Raw genomic sequence first — 25,335 nt, 5'->3', positions numbered from 1 at the left:
TTTGAATCTATGTTGTGATATATTTAAAGAGGTTATAAAAGTCCGGGTGATTCTCTCTGTGAACCAAGAGCCTGACACAGGAGAGAAGCTAGTGAAGCAGAGAAAAAGCCGAGAGAAGTCAAATCTCGGCAACAATCCCTCAGTTAACACATAAAGAAAATAACCTAATTACTGGAAGGCAGGAAAAAAGAAAATAAAAAGTATGGAAGGGTAGAGAAGCATTAGATGTGAACACACAAATTTGTCTTTGCTATGGAACAAGAAATCAGCCCAGATCCTGAGGGTGGCCATTAAAAGCAGAGGCTGTATGTTCTCACAACATGTGTGGATGAATGAGAAGAAGCCAAGAAACAGTAAAAAGACTAATTTTAATTACCAGAAAAGCTGTAAGAGAAACAACAGAGAGTTGGTGGTAGGAAGGCTTCCAGCTACAGGCTGCGTGGCACTGTACTCTCCTTACCAATTAGAGCCAGTCAGACCCCATTGAGGGATTAAGTGAGCAGAAGAATCAGCCCCAGTGCAGGGTCAGGCTGGACTCAAACACACAAGCAAACCGGACACCAACCGACAGCGGGTGTAACCTGAGGCTCTCACACAGTCTCGCAGAGATAGATGAACAGAAACAGAAAACAGTGCGTGGGATTTCTTTTCCATTAAACACAGGTGCTAATCGCTTTGTCTATGGAAATACATTGCAAAGGACGTGCAATATAATTTCTGTAACAAACTCTTAGCACCAAAGGAATCAAGAGAATTCGAGAATGACTCTGAGATCGAGAGAGGAAAAGTAAAGGGGAGGGCTACCAGAACAATAGCACTAAAGCTGCCACACTGTGGATTTACTACCTGTGTTATTTTTCCAATTACATCCATTGTGATATAAAATTTCAGGAAAAAAAAAAAGGGGGGGCCGCTGTCTGAGACTAAGCCGACTATTTCCCTAGGTTACTCAGGACTGACGCGGGGTGGGGGTGGGGGGGACAACCAAGGAGAAATAAAAACAGTCAAAGAGCCTAACCGTCCTGAGATAAAACTCGTAAGTGTGCGAACAAAGAGAAGCGCTTCCCGGTCAGGACCTAGGGACATTCTCCAAAGTGCAAAGTCCAGTAGCAGCGGGCCTCGGTCGGTGCCGCTGCAGTCTGGGGTAGGAGCGACCGAGTGGGAATCCGAAAGCAGACAGACAGCGGCCAGCGAGCAGAGGAGGGAATTCTCGTCTGAGATCTCCTGAGCAGTCACCAGCCAACACGTTCGCTCTGTAATCTATGAATTTGAATTCGGAAAGGTTGCGGCGCAGAAAAGCAGGTTGGGGGGGAGGGGAAGCCCTCCGCACTTCGGCGCGAAGGGAAATAGCGGTTGACTAGTGAGACGAGTAGAGAAACATATAAAGCCCTTTTGGAAGCAAACAGACCTTTCAGCCCGGGGACATGCTAAATGAACCTTCTCAGCGAGAGGCAGTGAGGCGCAGGGCGCGGGCGACAGCGACAGCGCGGGCGAGCGGGGAGGGGCGAGGGACCGCTCCGGGAAGGACACAGCCAGTCAGAGGCGCGGGGCGCGGGGCGCGCGGACGCATTGGAGGAAAACACGCGAGCCCCAAACGTACCAGCCTGAGGAGGCGCCGCACCTACTTCCCGATATAACCAACTCCGGAGTGGGGGCGCGGAACTGCGAGGAGGCGGCAGCCAAAGTGCCATTAAAGCTCGGGGCGGAAAGGATGAGTTACCTGGGTCCCCTCTTCAGGGAGAAGCAGGGCAAGCTGGAGGATTTCCTCTGAATGATTAAAAACTCCGCAATTCTCTCCTGCCACAGGCAGAGTGGACTCAAGGAACTGCTCTATCTGAACTGTGTTGACGGGCAGGAGGATGGCAGACAGGAATTGAGAGTCACAGAGGAAGGACAGGGGAGTCTGGCATCTCATTGGTAAGTGGCAGGCATTCCTTTGCCAGGGACTGCTTTCTGTGATTATGCACTTCATCTCCCAGGCACTTAACGATTTTTGACACACTCCCTTCTGCAAAGCCATCTTTTCTTGCCATATTGCCAGAATTTAAAAACTGTAACGTAAAGAGTTGTGTTTTTCCCCCCAAAATGCTGTTTTTTTCTTTGCTGAGATTTTATGTCAGAAAAGTTGAAGCATTGAGTGAATATAACCTATTTGTGTACCTCATAATGCCATCCAAAATAAGAGTAAACAATTCCTGCAAGTAAACGGTAAGGTAATGAATGCCAGGTGAGGGGAAGAATTTTCTGCAAAAGAGGGTAAATGCTCAGAAAATAGGATGTGGTTCTCAGATACTGAATGTATGTCTCATGACTGAGCCCTGTATTTGTGGGAAGACAGCCCAATGACTGGGCACCTGGCAGTGCAATAACTTGTTAAAATTCAGGAGGGATGCTCTCTAAGTGGAGTTCTATGAAGTTAGAGAGACCAAGGAAAAACAGTGTCTTGAGTTATGCTGCGGTGTTTTCTAAATGTCATGTAGGGGAATGAGACAGATTTTTTTAAGAAAATAAAAATATGTTAACATACTTATTAAGCTTTTTATTGACAAGTGGAAGAGAATAGTAATTTGCATAAATATGAACATGGTGTAGAATAGGCTGAGAATTACTCTGACAACCTCGAAAAATTTTAATTAACTAACTTTTTTTTTGGAAAAACAAGGATCCAATAAATTTTTTAGAATTGTTTTATTTAAAAATTTTATTACCTCTTTAGTGTGAAAAATACAATGCAGTCATGTAATTTAAATGCAGATTTGGAAGGAGAAAACTTTTAAACTGTCATATGTGAAATGCCTTACCTATATTCAATCCATCTGTATTTTTTTTCTAATTGAAAAGATAAAATAATTTAGAGACACCATACCTCCACCTTGATTCTCAATTTTACCTGGGGAAATAAGGATGAAAGAAATAGATATTCATTAGGATACTAGCATTAAAAAACACAGATAAATAAATAGTGGGTCGATTTTAAAAAATTAGTGAAGGTATAATTGATTACTATTGAACTGTAACAGAGCTACAGAAATACTTAGGACTATCATAGCAAGCTAGAAAGAGTTCGTCATGATTGATACTGTGATCCTAAACGTAAAAGAATTACTAATGATGAGGTCATTATTTTTTTCAAAGGGCCTGTAGTCAATTTTAAGCAACTCACAAATGTTTCTTTGTATATTTTCCTACTGCATACTCACATGAGTTGTATGTGGACCAGTATATTGAGTCTCAAACTTGATAGGTATATGTTTCCTCTGACGCAACTCTAAAGAAACTCCAAAACAATATGACTGTGTAAGAATATGTGACATAAAGCAAATGCTTAAAAATTAAAGATATTACATACAAAGACCAACTAAGTTTAGTGAGAGAAACAAAACACAAAATGCAAAGTTACAAGTCAAAAAAAGGAAATGTGCCATAAATAATGAAATAGAATTTGAAAAATAACAAGTGGACTGTGGTGAGATGATATTAAAGCATATTTGAAATAGAAAATCAGTGAATGTTTATTACAATATAAAGTGTCAAGGTTTTTGTGCAGGGGTTGGTGCACACTTTACATTTTTCTAAAGTTTAAAACTTCTGAAAACTAAGGAATGAGGAGAAAAACATTTTAATTTCTTTTTTGATTGCATACAGTTGAATAGACAGAATTCTCGAAGTTAGAAAAAAGAATATTTACCCTGATAGATTAACTAAATGCCAGACTTTGTAAATTGTGAGGCAAATGTACACCACAGTATGTTTAGAAATAGATCTGGGAAAGTACAATTGTGGAATTTTTTAATGGACCGCTGAAATACCTTAAAGTTTCCCTATCAGAGCAACCCTTCAACTATTAAGTGGTAAATAAATCTTTAGTAGGTTAGGAAGATTAACTAAAATCAAACAGTAAACACACACATAGGCTATTAAAAATTAGTTGCTTGTGCACGTTTACTTCAATTGTATGGGTCCAACTGAGAAGAACTGTTTGTTAAAATGGAACAGGTTTGGCTAAAATATATTTCTATAAATGTATTTTTTATTTAACAGTTTAGAAGACATTTAGCACCTTTAGATTAGAGATTAGAGTGTGGTTTAATCTCAAAACTGATTTGGTAATAAGGACCAGAGGGTGTCAGTAAAGGGTAGAGGGCTCTCCAGATGAAGAAAGGAAGGGGTTGCTATGCTGCCCAAGTTATTTTGGAGTTTGTCTTAACTCCTAGAGAAAACAAAAGGCATATTTTATGAAATTAAACAATTTGCCTAGATGGCTTTAATAGTGTAAAGATGATTTGACTACATTTAAGTTCCATTGACTAACACAAGTTTTATAGCAGCATTTAGTGATTCCCCATCCAATTTAGGATTTTATGGGGCCAAAATGTTTAAAATGTCATTTTTTGCTTAATCCATCCTATCATACATATTTTGCTTAGCTACATAGTCTTTGAACTGTCTGCTTTTTAAAATATATGTTTTCTTAAAATTTTGTTAAGAGATTGGAAATTTTATCTTAATTTGAATGTGTCCATATGTTTATATAATTTGGCAACTTAAAACTCTGACTTCAAGATCTCAGATTTATTTACTCCTTTTTTTATTGCTGAAGATACAAACATAAAATAAGAGGTGTGTATTTCTGACAAGATATTTTCTTAGATTGGTGTTATAAGGCTGTGCTAATATGTCACATGAACTTCTTAGCACTTTATAGCAGGAAAGAGGCTGGTCGGAAGCTCAAAGCAGTAGAATGTTTGCCGAGGTCTATTTTCTGAGCATTTGTGATCAATAATTCCACATTAGAGAATGGTGCATTTTAAAAAGTAATGAGTAATATAAAATTCCTTAATATAATATTTAGGAATAAAAACTATTTAAGAGCTATGTCCAATATCCCTACCTATGCCCAATTAATTTCTCCTTTTATGATTTTTTGATATCCAAATGTATAATGTTAGAAGATTTCTGATAAGCAGCATAGTATCAGTTAATATTTTTCTTAAACTCTTGGACATTCTTTTAGTTAATTATTTTCATTAAGAATGAATAAAACAAATTTGGTAGTGTTTCATTGATACACTGAATATGAGAGGAATTTTTAAACTGCTTTATTGTATATATTTACCTTCTAGGAAGATAAGGTTTTGCAGTTAAATTATTTCATCAAAGTTATTTGTCAGTATTAAATTATACCCCATGAACTTGATATCAGACCATGTATTAACTTCATTCATGTTTTATCTATTATAAACATATGTATAATCCAAAGAGAGCATTTTTATCCACATCAACCCCTTAAATTAAAACACAAGTCTTTCACATCATATTCCAGAATGTTAGATATTGTATTTTTGACTTTCTAGTCTTCTGAAACATCAGTTCATAAGACTTAAAGCCAGCCAAAGTATGGAAGCTCTTCTTCTCAGTTTTATAAGGAAATAGAACCCTAGAAATAGCCCATAAAGTAATCCTGGGAAGTAAATCAAAGTTCTGTCTTTTCATGGACATCAAAAAAATCAATAAATCCACCATTTCTTAATCTAATATAAAATAGTGTGAGAACTGTCATTCTCAAGAAACTTTAGAGAGCATGGGTGTTCATTTCCCATGTGTTCTTTAAGCTGGAATCCCTTGTGACCATTGTCATTTTTAAACAATTCCAAAAATGGATGCATTTGACAATACAGTTGTAAAATGGATTTTTTTTTGTCTTCTCAGTGGTTCCCTAAAAATCCATAATGACCTAAATAACTTGCTTCCTTGTGGATACCACTTTTATGCATTTTTAGCAAGTGGATTTCTCTTACATGATCCAGCAGGACTTTCCCATTTTCCTCATATCAGTCAAGATTCCAAGTATTCCCTATACTTATAAACGTGAAAAAAAAATTGAGCTCTTGGTAGAAAATAAAGTATTAACATAGTTGTAGGAGTCTTCCTGCAAACATTCCTTTATAGTTTGTGTCTTTATTCTAAAATATGTCCATGCTTAAGCGTTAAAGTAGCTAATGTGAACATTATCCAGAATTTAAGCAATTGTATATCTGGGCAAGGAGGAAAATCAATGTATTTTATTTATGAGTTATCAAAAATTCTTTTGCGACCATCAATAGGATAAGTGTAATTATATACATAAAGATTTTATCGGCCTGGGATAGGAATCTGCTCCTTATCATTCTATCTGATCATTATAGCTGTTAAATGCTCAAGATGATTTCATCTTCCATTGTCATCCAGTAGTAACTGTAGCATATGGAGCTTAGGAAGGGAAATTTTGCTGGTCACTTAGGTGATGAAAGGTGATTAAAATTCTCTTCCTATTGATAGACATAATATTGGAAGAAAAAGATATAACAGGATAGTTATAGTTATAATGTGTCTGGATCCATAAACATATTTTTAAATATATTTTAAGGAAGATTTCACTGGCTCCACAAGTTTATATTTATGAAAAAACTGGTAGAGAAATGGTATATTTATTGGGTGAAAAATTTACTTGTATGCATATAAATTTTCATCTTTATTTTCTCAAATATTTAATTTCTTATTTAAAAGTGTTAAAGAACTTTTCTGAAGCTAAACCAAACATTATATAAACCAAATGTAAATATTATTTTAATCCTCCTGGGTTCTCCCATTTCAATTTTATATAAGAATTCACTTTTCAATTATGTCATATTTGCTGAGATATTGTATTTTATAGTCTCAGAAATGACAGAATTAGATGAAATTCCTGGAATTAAGTTGAATAGTAACTGGAGGATACAGATGAGTGACAGTAGGAAGTTAAAAAAGACTTCTTGTTTTCTAGAAATAAATTTTTATTCAATTGGTATTTCATGATCATTAATGTGAAACTGTTTCCTGTGCTTCTAAACAAATTTAATTGCCCGCAAATATTTCTGAAATCATTAGAAAAGTTCTCATATTGAATCTTAGTTAGATTTTATGTTTTGCTTTATTGTGTTGGTTTGAAACTTTCCTCTTCATATTCTTCTCCAAAAGATACAGACTAATCTCATGACTTATATTCAAAAATTAATAAAACAATTTGCTAGTGATCATTAATTTTTCTAATTTTGGGTATATTTTATAATAGGAACTTCAAAAGGCATATCATTTGTAATAGAATTGAAACCTTAAACTTCATAATTCAGTACTCTTCCTCTTTCAATGCCATTATTCTAATGGCAATATATGAGCTAGTGAATGAGTTTCTAATGTTAAAATAACCATCTCATTAAAAATAACCACAGATATCATAGGTCACTAATGATAAATAGATTATCAGGACATTTAGGGAACAGTGACAAAATAATATCATTTAGTATTAGAAGAAGCCTTACAGAGTGCATACGTATTACTACAAAGAGTAACAAACAGATATAAACAGGTGAAGTGCTCTGTTCAACATTACATTTAATGGAAAAAATAGAATTAGAACCCTATTTTTTTTATTTCTTGGTCAGAGCTTTTTATAGTTTATACTTTTTATTTTGCTATGAAAATATTAATTAGTTTTATATCTTTTAAGTCAAGATTACTACATAGTATACTTGTAAAACATTATCTTTTAAGATTAGAAAATTTAAAATTGAAATATGTTAACTAAGAGGAAACAGCTGTACCCACATTCTCTTAACCAAGAACTGAATGTCTAGCCAATGTAATTGCTGGATATAAAGTTTTTCAAATGAACTTGGTGTGTACTCAACAGTTAAATAGGAGGATTTTGACAGTATCAATTAAGAAACCTGGAAATTCAAGTAAGAAAAGAAACACAAGTGACTTTTTTCCACCATATATTTATAAAGGACTGTATATTTTTTTGGTTAAAACTTTTTTTTTCCTGAATTGGCAGTTTTTTATTTTTTTGTTTATTTGTTTGTGGTTCTTCTTTCAGTAATACGTGTTTAATGACACACTAAAATGAAATAGAAAGTCAACGAGAAATGTGGCTAAGAAAATGTTCCTGTATATTGACAAGTTTGGATAAAATTTAAATCATGAGCTTCCATAGGATAGTAATGATTTTGGAGAATTTAATAAAATGCAAAGCAGAAAATGAGTCTCTAGAAATAGGTATCATTCCTCTGAGTTTTAGAATTCAAATATCAACTTGTATAAAAACTCTAGTTTTACTGCTGTAATACTAAAGGAAGTTAATACAGAACACATTTGAGTCTGTAATAGTATTTAGTTTATCACTGTGTCTGAACCAAATTTCATCTATGCTTAATTTTAATAATGTGATATAATTATTTAAACACTTAAGCCTGGGAAGAAAATTAGTTTTCACTGCAATATGCATTATAGGTTATAAGCTTTAAGTTATCTGTCTACCAAAATATTCTGTTTTTGCATGAGGCACAATGCTGCCCTAATTGTGGAAAGCAATATTGAGATGTATAGACCATGAGCTAAAAAATTCTATGGTAGAGCTGAGGGTAAACTATAATATGAGCATAGTGCAACTCAAGTGATTATACATTGCTAGGTTTATGGTGCAACATTGTCTCTCAAATCTTTCATTGTCATGTATGACAAGAGAATTTTTGTATGTCCATATGGGCTGACTTCATATTTTAAGACTCTCATTTACTTTAAATACTGAATATTTAAAGGTGACAAATATAGTAAAGATGAAGTGAAAGACAATGGCTAAAATAATATCTAATCTGAATTTTTTTACCCTATGCATATTGCCAGATTTTGCAAATAATTGGTAGAAAATATAAAATATATTCTTTAAGTCCAATGAATAAGTGGTCCTTAATATTCTTTGAATTTTTACTTTCTTTGGATATTTACTTACCTACAACTTATTTTGAATTCTTCAGTATTTTCCAAAAACAGTAACCTTAGTAAGAAAGAATGGTTAAGATTTAAGTTAAATGATCCATAACTGATTTTATGAAAATCTACCACATTAACTGTGTTTAAAAAGTTATGACTATATTTGTTTCTCATTTTTTAAGGTGGTCTTGTTAGTATATGCCTTGATGTGTAGCATTAATAAAGAGACAATTCTTTCAAGTTTAAAGCAATTTCTACATCGTTTCACTCACTCAAATGGTCTAGTGTGTGCAGTTGTAGTTAAGTAAGAATATAAAGGGGAATAAATAGTTTATGAGCTGGTGGAGGAAATAAGCACATAGGGTGAATGTGGTTCAATGTAAAATGTACAGTGATAGCACTATATACAGCTATGATGCAAATATTCAAAATGTTCTCCTTTTGGAGACTACTGTTAGTTTTCTCCTACTGAGTCTTTCCAGCTTGGAGTATTTTATGCTAGCTCTCTAATTCCTGCATTTACTTCCTACTGCCTAAGTTATTTTGAAGTAACTTTGATTCCAAGACTCACCTAACCACTTTAAATGAATGCTGTGTTTTTCTACATCTCATTATAGTGCTAACTTTAGTATCTTAGAACCATCCAGGCTCTGATGATAGAATTGCATCTTAGGTAAAATGAATGTGGCATGCTTAGATGCTGTGAAAAGATACATTTCTTACATGTGATAATAAATAAGCTTTATTTCTTTCTATGATTTAGTATAGAATATTAATGATGATGGTAAAGCATATTTTAAGGGGTTAGGTTAACTGCAAATCTAATACAGCTTTACTTACACAGTCCCTTCCAGATAGCAATACTAATAGTGGTGTCAGAACAGTAGTAAACATTATTTTGATCATTATAATAATATATCTAACGTAGGGAGGCAGTATGGATTAAGGGACTTGGTGTTTGAATTTTAGAGTTCAGCCTTGGTTTCACAACTTGTTGGCTGTTTAATTTTAGAAGACTTACTTAACCTTTCTTTATATGCAAAATTAGGATAATAACTGTCATGCAGTTGTGATAATATTAATATAAAAATAAACAATCTACTTCTCAATAACAAAAATGACAGTGGTAGAAACATCAAAAAAGTCTGGGAAGAAAACTTGTTTTCACTCCAATATGTATTTATGTAAGATATAAGCTTTAAGTTGTCTATCTATCCTAATTGTAGAAAACAATATTGAGATGTATGCACCATGGGTATTTAAAGATTATTCTATTATCTTCTCTTTTATTAAAGTAACTTATTTAGAAAGACATTTCTTATAAAATTAGTATACACAAAGCCACTTATTTTTGGCAATCCAAAGCAAGTGAGAGGTTTGATCTCAGCAAGTGAGAGGTGGAAAATTGTCAGTTCGGACACAACTTGATAAGAAACTTAAGAAAATGTACCAGTAAACATAATTATTGAGATATTAGCCACACATGCTGAAGACATTGGAGGAACAGAAATAGTCATTGTGTGGATGGATTAAACTGAATTCCCAGACAAAATAAGATTTTGTACTAAGAAGTACTAAGATTTGGCGGAAATTTCAATTATGGATTGGTAAAGACTCTTTTCAGTTGGTGGAAAGACAGGCAGAAAGAAGATGAATATGTAAAAGGAAGTAGGAAAATTAATTAATGTAAAGAAAAAACTCTAATGCAAAGAGAGAAGTTAAAATACATCGAATGAGATGTGAAGGATTCTGAGAGACACGTAAAGTATTGGGATTTTATCAAAAACAAGAGGCTAATAGCTCATTTCAAGATTAGATGGCATTTAAGATGAGGGTCAGCCCCAGTTTTGCACGTAGCTGTGACTTGGGCAAATCACTTCCTCAGTTTATTATCCTCTTAAAAGAGTTAAAATCAATAAACCTAAAGGAAATTTTGGGGGGTTTTGATACACTGTAATTTAATGGCCCCTATGTGAGTTATGAGATTTTGATATAGACAAAAGTTGAAAGAAACAAAACTGTTGGTGTTGACAGCTTAGTCTAGGATAGATTCCACCAAACAGATTTAATGAGACAAGACATTGCATTCATAGCGCTTGGGGAGGCCATGGAAAAAGCATGGACTTCCTACTACCCAGATTTCCTCCTGATCCAACAGCTTCCCTATGTGGTTCCCCGAGAAATACAGAAACTTTTCTAAGCTTCTGTTTCTTTACTTGTAAAACAATGATATTAACTACTGTTTTACAGGTTTTTTGTTTGTTTGTTTTGTTTTTATAAGAAGGAAACAAGAATGGTTTCAGGAGTCAAGATTATTTCCTTCATTATCTTTAGGTGCAATTGTTTACAAATTTGTTTTTTTAATGCTTAGGTTCAAGAAATATTTGAAGACAGAAAAGTAATATAAATTTTGTATAAATACACATCGGCACAATCGGTCCAGTTTTCCAAATATGAGGAAAATCACTTATTTTATTAATATTGAGATGTTTTATTTTCCTTTTATGGTCTTAATTTTACTTGCATGTATTGAAAGAGATTACTGGCTGGGGTCTTTTTATTATATTGTGTTTTTGCTTTGTCTGTTAAAGGAAGTATTTAATGTTCTTTTATAGAATTATTTAGAGCATTGATTCTATTTTGGAGATGGAGAGGAGATGTTCAGATATTGTCTTTGAATCCCATGTAATTGCAAAATGGTATAGGATATATTCATTTGCAAATACTGTGTTCCTCTGAGTATTTTCTTCTTTCAATTTTATTACATGTTTTGTTCCTTAAAAAATAATTTTATGAAAGTAGCTCATGCTGCAAATATTATGTTTAAAACAAAAACAAATAGAAACTGAAATCTTTTAAATAGCAAATTGTCAATAGATTTTAGGGTAGACAAAATGATTTCATTTTAGTTTGCAAACATTTTACAGATTTTTTTCTACAAATGATATTTAGGTATATAAATATCAATAAAATATTTTCTCCTTGGTAAAAATAATACACTGTTTTAAGGATTAATTTAAAGAGGCATAGTTTTGTAGAGGAATTATTTTCCAATAACAAAAGATAATTATAATTTTTTTCCAGCTCATCATTGATAAAACGTGGAATGCTAAGAATGACTTCAAATATAATCCTAACATACTTTTTGTGACGTTACAAATGATCTGTTCTGTTGGGGTATTGTCAGCCTGGTGACCATATGATAAACAGCCTCACAAGTCAGAATCTTGATCAAGTGAATACTGTTGTCATCATCTGTTTTTTATCCTAACATTATTGAGTTGACAATGAGCATTATAAAAAGAATATAATGAAAGCTGAATCTCTGCCCTAAAATTTCTTCTAGTTCTGTGCTTCAGGGGTAGAAGTGCAGAACTAGAAGCCATCATCAACAGGCTTTTTTACATGCACCCTTCCAAAAAATGTTGTATCTTTTTTATTCATAAAATAATTTTGGGTGCCTACATAACAATTCAAAAGGTACGTAATTTTTGAACACTGTAGACTATATCATGATAAAGATATAGTATAATTTATATACATAATCCTTCTCCTAAAATCATTTATCAGTTTATTTTTATATGCAAAGACAAATGTGAAATAAAAATTCTTATATGCATTTTTACATAAGTGTAAGTAGATCTAGAAGCAAAATTCCCAGGTAATTGAGAATGTGCGTTTAAAATTTTAGTTTTACTGCCAAATTAATCTCCACAGGGATGATTCCAGTTAGCACTTCCACCAACAGTGTTTTAGAATGTCTGTCTATCCATATTTTGAATATTTTCACATGTTTTTAAAATATTTCTTAGTCTTACATTACTACCAATCCCCAATTTAACTCTATTAAGTTGATTTTTTTGTCTTATTTCCTTTACATACTAACTGAAACCAAGAAACAAATGGCAGCAGGAAGTCAATTACAAATGTTTTGAGGCATTGCTCAATTTTCTAGGAAAGCACGTTGTGAAAACCATGAAATATTTGTATAAGTAACATCATTTTGTTTCCCCTCCAATGCAAAAGATCCAGTTGGGGTATGAAAAAGAGAAGACAGACAGTTCTACGTGGGTAGAGCAGAAAAGGCTTCACACAAGAAAAGATTCTGGATAAATGAATCCTCTCACATTCGAACCAGCCTTCTAAATCTTACAACACTGGTTCAGGGCATCTTTCAGTAGAATAACATCTCCAGCTTTGTTTCTTTCCTTCTGTTCTCCAACATGTCAGCCATTATGATGGAATAATCTTTCAGAGATTCAGACCTGGTCATGCCATTTCTTTTATAAACTACTTTGCATAACATAAAAAGTAGATTTTTAAAAATGTTTATTTATTGGGGGAGTGAGAGGAGAGAGAGAAAGAGAGAGGGAGAGAGAACGAGCGGAGGAGGGGAAAAGAGAGGAAGGGAGGAGAAAGAACAAGCAGGCCCATAAACTGTGATATCTGGACTTGATCAAGAGCTGGATCCTCAATCGACTGAGCCACCCTGGTGGCCCAACATAAGTGAAATTTTATTTAATTAAATTAGCCCTTTTTCCTAATGTATAATGCTCTAGATAAAATAATGCTTTAGAGATACCAGAATTGAGAAATACCACATAAGAAGTAGCTTTAGGATACATCATGACACAGAATGAGCTCTCAGCAAGTATTTGGGTTTTTGGTTTTGTTTGTTTTTTTTTTAAGTTTTATTTATTTATGTTTGAGACAGACAGAGAGTGAGCGAGCACAGGCAATAGAGGGGCAGAGAGAGAGAGAAGGAGACACAGAATCTGAAGCAGGCTCCAGGCTCTGAGCTGTCAGCACAGAACTCAATGTGGGGCTCAAACTCACAAACCATGAGATCATAACCTGAGCTGAAGTCAGATGCTTAACCAACTGAGCCACCCAGGTCCCCTAGCAAGTGTTCTTACTATACTTCCACGTAAGTTTAAGTTTGGTCCCTGACCTAACAACATCAATAAAACTATTTGTTTAAGTTCTCTTTTCCTAATTGTGATGAAGAAACCAAACTTGTATGTGCTTGAAAAATTTGTGATGAAGGTTCTTAATTTGTTTTTTATTTTTATCTAAATTATCAATTGACTCACTGAATTTTGCTTGCTTACATTTGCCTTGCTCCTTTCAGAACATGTAACACTGCTTGAGATAAAGGCATGCACACAAAACCAATACTTACTTTAACACTTCTGAAACATGAGCAAATCTTTTTCATTTTATACATCATTTGTAACGTTCAGCTATTCCACAAAATGAAAACTGCTTAGCACAAAGAAATAAAAAAAATACATATATTTTTTACAAGTCATTATAAGATGATATATAATGAAAAAGAACATTTTTTAATGGAAAATGATGTACCATACATTATGTTTGAATTTCACCATTGAATCAAATCACAAGTACCACTAAGTAAAAGGTCCTATCTGTAACTAAAGTAAATTATAAACTTAATTATTAGTTCTAGCTATCATATAAAATTTTATTTCAATTCAATAAATTAACAACTAGCTAAAATAATCAGATACCAAAGTTATTATAAGAATAAATAATTTAAAGCTGAAAAGACATTTCCTGTATCTTTTCAATATATTTAAAAGAATTTTTCTTAGATAACTCTTTTGGAATCTAGTTTAAAATAAAGCATAATGTGGAATTTAAGAAACAAAACAAATGAACAAAGGAGAAAAAAAGAGAAGGAGGCAAACCAAGAAACAGATTCAACTACAGAGAACAAACTGATGTTTACCGGAGGGGAGGTGGGTTGGAGGATAGGTAAAAAGGTGATGGAGATTAAGGAGTACACTTGTAGTGAAGAGCATTGGTGGGTGTTGTATGGAAGTCTTGGATCACCATATTGTATAGTAATAACACTGTATATTAGCTAATTGGGATTTAAATAACTTCGAAATAATAAAGTATAATAATAAAGTATAATTATCATGCTGTTAAAAATAATAGTTAAAATATAATGTTTCTTCCCATTCTGGTATATATTTTGATAACTAGATTAAAAGTTGAGTTCATAAACTCAATACCATAAAGTCATTGAAACATTAGCAATAAAAAGAGTTGTAAATACGTTTTAGGGAAATGAAAGAAAAAGAAGGAAAATCCTGAAGAGCAATTCAATACCAAAAAGCTTAAAGGCATTTACAAGCTTTTTCAGGTCATTTAGTACATTTAAGTCTGGAGGTATGCTATTATCTCCTTTATTCCTTGTGCTTATTTCTTCTTTATCTTAAGATACTATTCTTCTTCTAATCAAAAGGTCTCTGTCATTGACAGGAAATGCTATTGAACTGCCCTGAAAGATTCACATTCTTATTTTTTCCATCACTTGATAAACTCAGAAAAGCCATGCTGCTGTTCATCATATTGTTTCTGCCTCAATAGAAAACACTAAAAGTAAAAGCAAATGGAAGACCAAGAAGTCTTTCTGAAATTAGGGAAAAAGAGAATTTGCAGCTGTTAAACACACAAATACTAACTAGAATCACAAAAATTCCAGTGTGCACAATTAAAATTGTCTTCTCATCTCTGAGATTTTACAAAAATAGTGGGCAGTTGCTTAATAAGAGAAATGATGGATTAATGTTCACACTAGCTGCTGAGCACTGAATCCAAAAACAGAAAAGAAACTGATTGTTAAATTAGTTTCTGTGGTCCTCCTGGTGACAAATAGATGGCTTGCAGCAATCAGTAGTACTCTACAAAATATTTAAAAGGACTGCTTCTTGGCATTCCTAAACTTCTATGAAAAGATTTCAGAGACTTTTATATTTTAAAAAATATGCAGTATCTCAGAGAATCAAGAAAAAAACTCAAGTAAATTTTATATACCACTTAAAATTTGTTCAGCAATTTGAGATAAAGCATTTTTTAGGGAGGCGATGCATTTTTTCAGGATGGCACTGGGATGGGGGGGATTTATCCTCAACTTTTCCACATTTTTAAAAACATAAAATCAATCTGCTAAGAACAGTTAGCAGTAGGTATTTGCTCAGTAGCAGAAGGATAGGAATTTAGAAGCTGGGCTACTAATACCAAGGTGCAAGCTAGGAAAAATTGCTAGAGAAAAAGACAAAAGATGATTCAGTATAATGCAAATATATGTACATTTTGAAAGAAAATAAGAAAATATAATTTAATAACTAGAGCCAAAACTATATATTATGATTCTTTTGAATTCCAAGTACTATAAAAACTCAAAAACTAAAGGCATAACAAATTATTAGACTTGGAAAAAACTCCTGTAACAAAGGTTATCATGAAAATAATTATATACATCTGATTAGATATGAAATAAATACTATAGTAGCCTGATTAATTAGCGGAATCCTGATATTTGATAATATTTGGGATCATTTTAGGTCTTATGTTTACCAATTAACTGTATTTTTTTCTACATAGTTAAAGTTTTTAAAAACCAGAAGCTATAAAAATTCAAAGAAAAAACAAATAATTTAAAAGATCATGTAAAAATAAAAGTTAAAAAATGAGGACGATTCTTCTAGGTTTATTTGGTGTGTACTATGTGCAAGGCAAGTTGACATTTATACGGAACACATTTTAATTATTAGCAGCATATCAAGTTTACTCTGAACATAGATCAAAGTCTCACAATATCCATTATTTAAATGGTTTTGCTGATCTGTGTATAGAGATACTGTGTGTGCATTCAACTCCCTTTTATGGTAAAAAAAGGTAATAATAATAATAATAATAATAATAATAAGCAATTTAGGAGAAACTGTACTATATCAAAAAAGAGAAAGAACTGTAACTTTAACTTGAATTACTCTTCTCAATTCTAAAACTCTCTTTGTAATTTCTCATTTATTCAGTGACAGCACAAAACTGAATAAGACATGGGCCCTCCTTGGCCTTGAATTTTCAGAACAATACCTTATGTATTTCATGGAGTAGGTATTTCCCATCAAGGAACTTTTCCCATCTATGAACTTTTTTCTTATAATTTCAAAATTTACCTGCAAAAATTTACCTCTTAAAACCTTTTGTTCCCACATCTGCTTTTCTTCAGCTATTTTTTTCTCTTCTTTAGGGACTCCATACTTCATATTTCTGCCATTTCTCTAGTATCTTCATTCTCTCCATTTCTATAGTCTTCTTTTGTCCTACAACAAATGCAGGCTGGCCCAGTCTTAAAAGTTAGCCTACTCATCATACTTTGTTCAAGCTACTACCCTGTATATACTACTCTCATACTTTCCTCCTCCTTCTGATTCATTTGTTGGCATACCTTGCCTATCCTCCTCTGCATTCATTGAAGGTAATCTTACTCAAGTATTTATTCTCGTCACCAAGCACATAAGACACTCACCAAATGCTTATTGAAGAATACATGAATCCTACCATGTTCTTTCATTATTATTTCAATATGATTTCAGTATGAATTTCAATACGATTATGCCCAGGAAATGTAGTGTTAGATATACATAAATGTTATATTACCTAAACTTTCATTAATAATAAATAACATAATAGCAGTAAATTGCATCCCTCAATCTTTATGTTTTTAACACATACAGAAAGAATTCAATGACAGTTATGGGCAATGTGTGCGGTGCTATTTTATGTATAAGATATCATAGTTTAATTTTGATGGCTCTGAATCAGTAATTATTTAAATATTTTTGTGGACTAAAATTCCCTAATTTGACCATGACAAATTAGGTCTAATTTGATGAATGACAATTTTGGAGAAATGGTACAAATAGTCCTTTGCATATGTATGTATGCACACAGAGCTCCCTGCTGAGGCATGAATCCCGTAGGTGCCCACTACTAGCTGAAGGCTTTTTTTGGTATAATAACTTGCCTGTTAGCAGCATAATTTATTATCACATGTTGCTTGAGACTCTACCTTAGTTTCATCATTGTGTTTATTAGGGGGATCTGCTCACTAATGGCACTCATTTTATTTCCTTATAAATAAGGATTTCAGGGGATTATTTCCCCAATGAGTTTTCTCGAAGTTATATTAAATTCAGTGTCTGTTACTAAAAATCACTTCTTTGATATTAATCATACATAGTACTGAACACTTAGCAGATAGTCTTTCATTCATCTTTTAAAACTGGGAGCTATGATTATCCTAACAGTGTCTTTGGTATTGATACTTGTATCTAGCAATGATCCTGAGATGAGTGATAAAAATGTACTGCATACATTAAAAAAATTGTCTGAAGTTCTGAAGATGGCTTCCAGAGCTGCTTATTTATAAGGATAAAGTGAAAACTTTTGCAATTTATTGCGATTCTCATTTCCCAAAGAAATTTGTATGTACAGATACTGCTATATTAATTTAATCAGGCAATATGGGGCACCTGGGAGGCTCAGTAGATTAAGCGTCCAACTCTTGATTTCAGCTCAGGTCATGGTCTCACAGTTTGTAAGCTGGAGCCCTGCATTGAGCTCTGTGTTTTCAGATTTTCTCTCTTCCTGTCTTTCTTCCCCTGGTCCACTCGTGTGCTCCTTCCCTCCCTCCCTCTCTCTCTAAAAATAAGTAGATAAAAAAACTTTAAAAATTAATCAGGTAATAGATTTTATGAGACCAGATTAAGAACATGCTCCCACATATGCTTATTTGCACTTAGATCGGAAAAGATTGTGCCATTTTAAGTTAGTTTTCAAAATTAAATATAATGATGCCTAAAATGTTTTTAGATGGGGTTGGGCACATGTGAGTCAATAAGCATTAATTAGGTTTTTAACTTTAAACTAAAGTATTTGCAACTATGTAATATACAGGAAATATTACTCTAGGATTGAAATAAGGTTCATACCTTAAATGGTATGCATTCTGGATATATTGAGCATTGTTTAGAACTTCAAATTAACGATGGCTAGTATTTATTTGGTGTTTGCTGTATGCTAGGTACTATTTTATGTGCTTTACATAGCACCTAATTTTCACAACAAACTTATGAGGTACTGTTACCATCTCATAGATGAAGAGTCTGAAGCACACAGATATTGAAAAAATTCACTTATGGACTATTAAGGGGCAAGGCTGTTTTTGCACCCAAGCAACTAATTTGTTCACTATGACTCTCCTTATTATAAGATTAGTAATAGAGAGATATTTCGAAATTTCCCCATTACAGTTTCATTACATTTTCATTATTATCATTCTATCTTGGGCCTAACCCTTTACAGGGAACCCTGCTTTACATTTTTTTCCAGCCAGGCACTATCCCCGAAAGAAAGGATTTTGATAACCATGGAGAATTATTTCTTCTGAGCTTATACCCACCATCCCTTGCTATAGGTCACACTAGAAAACTGAAACCTCAGAATTCTTTCATAAAGGTGACATGAAGCCTATCCCCAGGTCCTGATAGGCCTCTTATCTGGATCCATCTCTTTGGGCAGACTGGTGTGGATATTGTAGATCTAAAGGGCAGCCAAGATTTAGGGGAGGTGAAGGCAGCTTAGAATCATGGTCTGGAACGCCCACCTTGTATACAAAGCCTCTTGTGGTACCGTAGAGTAAATGGGCAGGCTGCTGAGTAGGGACCTTGAGTCAGGGTCCTCAAGGGTCCATGTTTTTGTACCAAACTCTAAGGAGTCTAAAAATTCCAAATTCACAACTGACTTTGCAGAACTTAAAAAGAAGTATGTGCAAAGTTGGAGAAAGAGGCACATTAGCTTGTTTTAAAACTTCTAATTATTTACACTTGATATATGGGTCATTATAAATATTCTTGTCCCAGAGCTTCAAATATTAGAGCAGGTCCTGGCTTTCATGTTTGCAACTATATTTTATGCATATTATAGCATAAGGGATTTGATTGTTACTTTATATTGTTTACCTACTAAGTATGAGACTACATTTTCTCTATTGTGAATAATGACATAGCTAATGCTTTAAGAGAAAATATAGTACATAATAGAAACTAACTTCATGCTGCTTATTGGGTAACTGGTAGATTAATTTTTATTTTTTATTTTTTAATTTAGAAAATTTTTAAAAGTAATCTCTACACTCAACATGTGGCTCAAACTCACGACTCCAAGATCAAGAGTCTCATAATCCATTGGCACCCCTGGTAGACTATTGTTAGAGACCTTAACACAAGACTCTTACATTGTCCCATTTATCATCAATGCATCAAGAGAGCTCAGACAGTCATACTATCTATCTATCTATCTATCTATAGATATAAATATAGATATAGATATAGATGATGTAGATAGATATAGATATGGATATGGATATGGATATAGATATATATAGATATGATATCTATCTCTCCTTCTATATGAAGAGAGGGAGAGAGAGAGAACAGGCTACTATAGGTGGCATTTTGAATCAAACTTAGAAATTCAGATCTTTAGTTGTCTGAACCTAAATTCTAATATCTTCTCTTGTCTTTCAACTGATACTGTCTTCATTTTTTTATGGGTCAGAGGAGTGTGAGTAGAAAAACATGAATGTTAATAATACTTAATGTTAGGGAATTATTAGGATTCAATCAATGACCATAAAAAAACTAAGCTTTTTTTTTTTTTTTAAGTTCAAGGCATTAAGGAATTAAATACTAAGTATATTTTAGCTACTTTCTAAAATAGCAATCTCCCTGTAGTCTATTTTCTTTTTTTAAAAAAAATTTTTTTTTCAACGTTTATTTATTTTTGGGATAGAGAGAGACAGAGCATGAACGGGGGAGGGGCAGAGAGAGAGGGAGACACAGAATCGGAAACAGGCTCCAGGCTCGAGCCATCAGCCCAGAGCCTGACGCCGGGCTCGAACTCACGGACCGCGAGATCGTGACCTGGCTGAAGTCGGACACTTAACCGACTGCGCCACCCAGGCGCCCCCCTGTAGTCTATTTTCATTTACATCAAATATCCATTCCTTAATACTTTTTACTGTTCTTTAGTGAAATATACCACACCTGATCTTTAGATAGTATCATTTCTAAATATTTTAATATAATAAAATAATAAAATTTAGAAGTTAATTCCTATGGCACTTTTAATGTTTTAATTCTTAGGAAATGAGTTTTGCAAACTATGTTTAAATAACATACTCCCCCTCTACCCAACTCCTTTCTTAAAATATATGCTCCATTCTCTAATCAAGGGTAAGAAAGGCTTTTGACAAATTAATTCAGGGTTCAAGGAGGTACTTCTATGGAAGAATGGAAAGTGTCTGGCTGAAATGGTGTGGGGCCTGAAAACAAGAGAACTATGGATCTTGAGAAATTTAAATTAAATTTTAACTATATAAGAAGGAATCAGTTTCTAGGAGCTATGATAGCATGCTAAGAAAATCAATGGAAACACTAAATTTCTCAGTTATTAGAACTATGCATTAAATGGCTGCCCCAAACTGCATCTGTGTTCATTTATTTATTTATTCATTCAGTAAGTAAGTATTTTATCAAGTGCCCACTATATTACAGGCAATACTACTTACAAATTACATAAAATAAAATTTGAATCCTTACAGAGTTTCAAGAGGGGAAGTGTGCTATATTGTTAATCAAATAAATATTCAAATAATTATATAATCACATATTATTACAAATGCCATAAGGAACAATTTTGCTAAGAGAGAAAATTATGAGAAAGATGTTTCTCTTTCTGAGGAAGTGATGTAGATCCAAGAAAGGTAAACAGTATTCAGGCGAAAAAAGGAAGGAGCATTTGAGGCCAAGGGAACAGTATGTGCATTTAAAAAACAGTGTGTGTGTATATATATGTGTGTATATAGAAAATTAGAAAAATTAGAAAAACATTATACATTATAAATGAAACTTGCCTGTTACTTTTTCTTGGAAAATACATTTATGGTTTTTTAGTATATATTTAATAAAAACTCTTCTCTGAACATTGTAAATTGTTTACCAGATTACTAAGTTTAACCATATAATTATTTTCTCAGGAATTTAGCTAGGAATTTAAGCTGAGAGCTAGTAAGGTAAAGCATTTTCACTTTAAAAGAAATTTATTTAACAAACATCTTTCACAAAGTCTGATATTTACTGGAAGAGTATTAATACTACATATTACAAATAAGAAAAGTCAGATGCCTTTCTAATAATGCAATAAGGTAATGTAAATAGTCTATTTGTCAGACAGAGATGGAAGTTAGCATTTTTAACTTCAGGCCTCATATACAACTGACTAAATCCTTCATTTTATTTCAGGAATGATTTAATAAAATTGAATTGGACTCGTAAAAAGGAGAATTTTTGAAAGTCAGTGTTAGGGTTTATTCATATACTCATAGGAAATATTTTATATTAAAGTCATCTATTTCAACATTTGTCTATCTTATGTCTTTGTTATGAAAAAGATTATTATCACTTAAACATTGCAATCTTTATGTATTTTTAAATTATTAACACAACAAGAAGAGTATGAATGAACTTAGAATTTTTTTTCAGTATACTTGAAACTAAAAAGCAATTGATATCAATAATAAAGCTAATATGTATTAAGAACTTACTATTTTCATAGTCTGCTCTATTCTAATCTTCTACTCTAACTTGTTCTTACATAAGAAAAAATATGTCATAAATTATCAATATTGAGAAATGCTAATATGTGAAGCTGATTTTACCATTTAGTTTTGACAAAAAAAAAGGTTTGTGTGTATGGTGTGTCTTTAAAAATAAGGATATTTAGATTGCAATGGTGAAATGTAAATTGTAACTAACATTATGTATAAGATAAACAGGCAATTTCAGTTTTTTAAAAGCTCCATTGTGGGGCACCTGGGTGGCTGTCAATTAAGCATCTGACTCTTGATTTCAGCTCAGATCATGTCCTCACAGTTCATGGAATCAAGCCCCACAAAGCTCTGAGCTGACAGCATTGGAGGAGCCTGCTTAGGAATCTGTCTGTCCCTCTCTGCCCCACCCCTGCTCTCACACATGTGCTCTCTCTCTCTCTCTCTCCCTCTCTCTTTGTTAAATAAATTGTTTTTTTTTTTTTAATACTCCAGTGTAAGTGATGAATCACTAAATTATACATCAGAAACCAATTTTAACATATATGTTAACTAACTACATTTTAAATAACAACTTGAAAGAGGAAAACATAAAAGCTCCGAAGACCTGGGTATGTATTTTTTTTTTTTAAATTGATCATGGGTACATCAGTTTCCCACAATTAATCCAGTAAAAGGTAATCAAGAAATTCAGTCTCTAAGCAATTAAAATAACTTGTTTTTAATAGGATCACCTGTTGGGATTTTGACTTTGTGAGATTTTACCCTAATGTTTAAAAATGCCTTAACTGGGGCACCTGGGTGGCTCAGTTGGTTGGGCGGCTGACTTCAGCTCAGGTCGTGATCTCATGGTTCATGGGTTCAAGCCCTGCGTCGGGCTCTGTGCTGACAGTTCCGAGCCTGAAGCCTGCTTCAGAATCTGTGACTCCCCCTCTCTCTCTGTCCCCTTCCCAGCTCATTCTCTGTCTCTTAAAAAATAAATGAAAAAAAACGTTAAAAAATTAAAGAAAATAAAAATGCCTTCACTGACAACAATACAAAGTGTGGCACAGACTATTTTCATAGCTTACACATAATTAAACAATGTTTTACTGCTTCTATGCAAAAGATTGCAGCTTTTAGATATATTTTCATACAATTTTTAAAGTTTAAATACTTGTGAAAATTTATTTGTACTTGTGCAAGAGTATAACTTACGGGACTTGTACGTGTTTTGTGCAGTTATCTTAAATGCATCTAATATATTTATAAAATGTGTATTGAAAGTTATTTTACATGCTTTTTCATGAAAAAACTCCCAGCATATTTCATTTTTCCAAAAGGTAATTGGAAAAAAAAAACAAGCTGTTTCACAGTCATATACAATTGCAAACCTTAAAATAATATCATGACACACTATTTAAAGCATTTGGAATAACTTTCCCTCTTCCTTGCATTTTGCCCAGAAGTTTTCACAGTCAGTGCATAAACTAAGTCTTAAAATAATAGTAAATCAGACTACTGATGTCAGTTTACAGATAAAGTTGAAGGTGACCCAAAACAGTAAATCAATGGAGTGACTTTAAGATCTGCTCTAAAAAAGTTCAGGTACTACTATACAACCTAAAGTAGAACAGGGTATCTCAATCCAAAGGCCATATCATGAATTGTGCTGGTGTTACAATGTTATGATATCGGTTATTCCAAACAAAATGAAAAGCATATTCAACAATATTAAACAGAATCAACATTAAAATGATTCATGTTTTCAGTTTTTCTCTATTTTCAGGAGTCATTTCTTATTAGTGGCTACAAAATAAAAATCTTATCCAGAATCTTTAAATATTTTCACATTAATCAGTTATAGTGTAAGTTACGAGAAAAGAAACAGAAAGAAATTGATTACTTATATTCTTTACACTATTTGTGTTTTGTTGTCTCCTGTGTCCTAATATATCACATGAAGCTTTTGGTTTGCCAATTCTTAAGAGACTACATTGCCCTACAGCTTCAGTTTGGCAAAGCCAGTTTCCTATTAATGGATGATACATGATAAGATTCTGTATCAAAATTCTGAATTAAAGTAAAAGGAATTCAAGAGGAATTTACTCTAATGAAATCAGTACTGCTACTGTGGTATTAATTATATCCTGAGTCCACATCTTAGGCAAAGATGGTTTCTAGTCAGCTGAAACTCACAAGAAGTGCCTCATCCTTCCATCTTCCTTAGTATGCTTTCATTGTACAAAGTCGGGCTGAAAACCCATAATAACATCCTTGAAAACACTGCTAATTTTATGTAAATTAATGATAAATTACAAAAATATTTTAATGTTTATTTTTGAGACAGAGAGAGATCATGAGTGGGGAAGGGGCAAAGAGAGAGGGGAGACACAGAATCTGAAACAGGCTCCAGACTCTAAGCTGTCAGTCAACGCAGAGCCTGAGGCAGGGCTCGAACTCATGAACTGTGAAATCATGGCCTGAGCCGAAGTCAGATGCTCAATTGACCAAGCCACTCAGGCGCCCCAACTCATGATAAATTTTAATTTTGTTGCTGTTTCCAATGCTGCCTTAATTGGTCTCCCTTCCCTTTCTGGAAGAGATTTCAGAAACATGGTTATATCATGTAGCATGACTGCTCTACGTAGTGAAACACATTGGTTAACAATAGTAATGCTGGAGCCAAATCACCTGGGTTCAAAATTCAGTGCTTCCAGTTGAACAAGTTATATTCTCTTTGCCTCATTTTCCTCATCTGTAATGACCTGAATTACTTAGTAAATTGAAGGTGGCTTTGCACAATTGACTTAAGTCTATTTGCATATTTACCTGAAGTGGGTGGAGAAGTGAAACAGAAAAGTAAACGTGCAAAGTATCAGATTTCACAGATATTCTCTTGCCACCTTTTGAAATATGACCGAAATGGACATGTTCTCCTTTACTGATGACAGTCTGTGGTCACCCTGATTCCTTTGGGTCTACTTGCTCCAGAAGTGTATTAAAAGTTTATTTATCATTGCAGGGTGAAAACTTACATGAAACACTTAAAAAAAACCTGAAGATAAAGAATACAAAGT

The 25,335-nt window shown here is 33.3% G+C and overlaps 1 protein-coding gene across 2 annotated transcripts in view; it reads left to right on the top strand.

Moving 5' to 3' along the window:
- The first annotated feature begins 1,794 nt into the window (after window positions 1–1,794).
- CNTN5 (contactin 5) overlaps window positions 1,795–25,335 on the top strand; it is a 1,399,046-nt gene continuing 1,375,505 nt past the window's right edge. Inside the window, exon 1 of one of the 2 annotated variants that reach the window (XM_045038579.1) lies at window positions 1,795–1,917. The gene's annotated coding sequence lies outside the window, so the exon portion shown is untranslated. The remainder of the gene's footprint in view (window positions 1,918–25,335) is intronic. The other variant, XM_023239314.2, reaches the window with a different exon arrangement.

This window comes from Felis catus, chromosome D1 (assembly GCF_018350175.1).
Source record: "Felis catus isolate Fca126 chromosome D1, F.catus_Fca126_mat1.0, whole genome shotgun sequence".
Classification (NCBI taxonomy): domain Eukaryota; kingdom Metazoa; phylum Chordata; class Mammalia; order Carnivora; family Felidae; genus Felis; species Felis catus.
The sequence above is the reverse complement of the archived record's forward strand: the minus strand, read 5'-3'. Positions and strand labels throughout refer to the sequence as shown.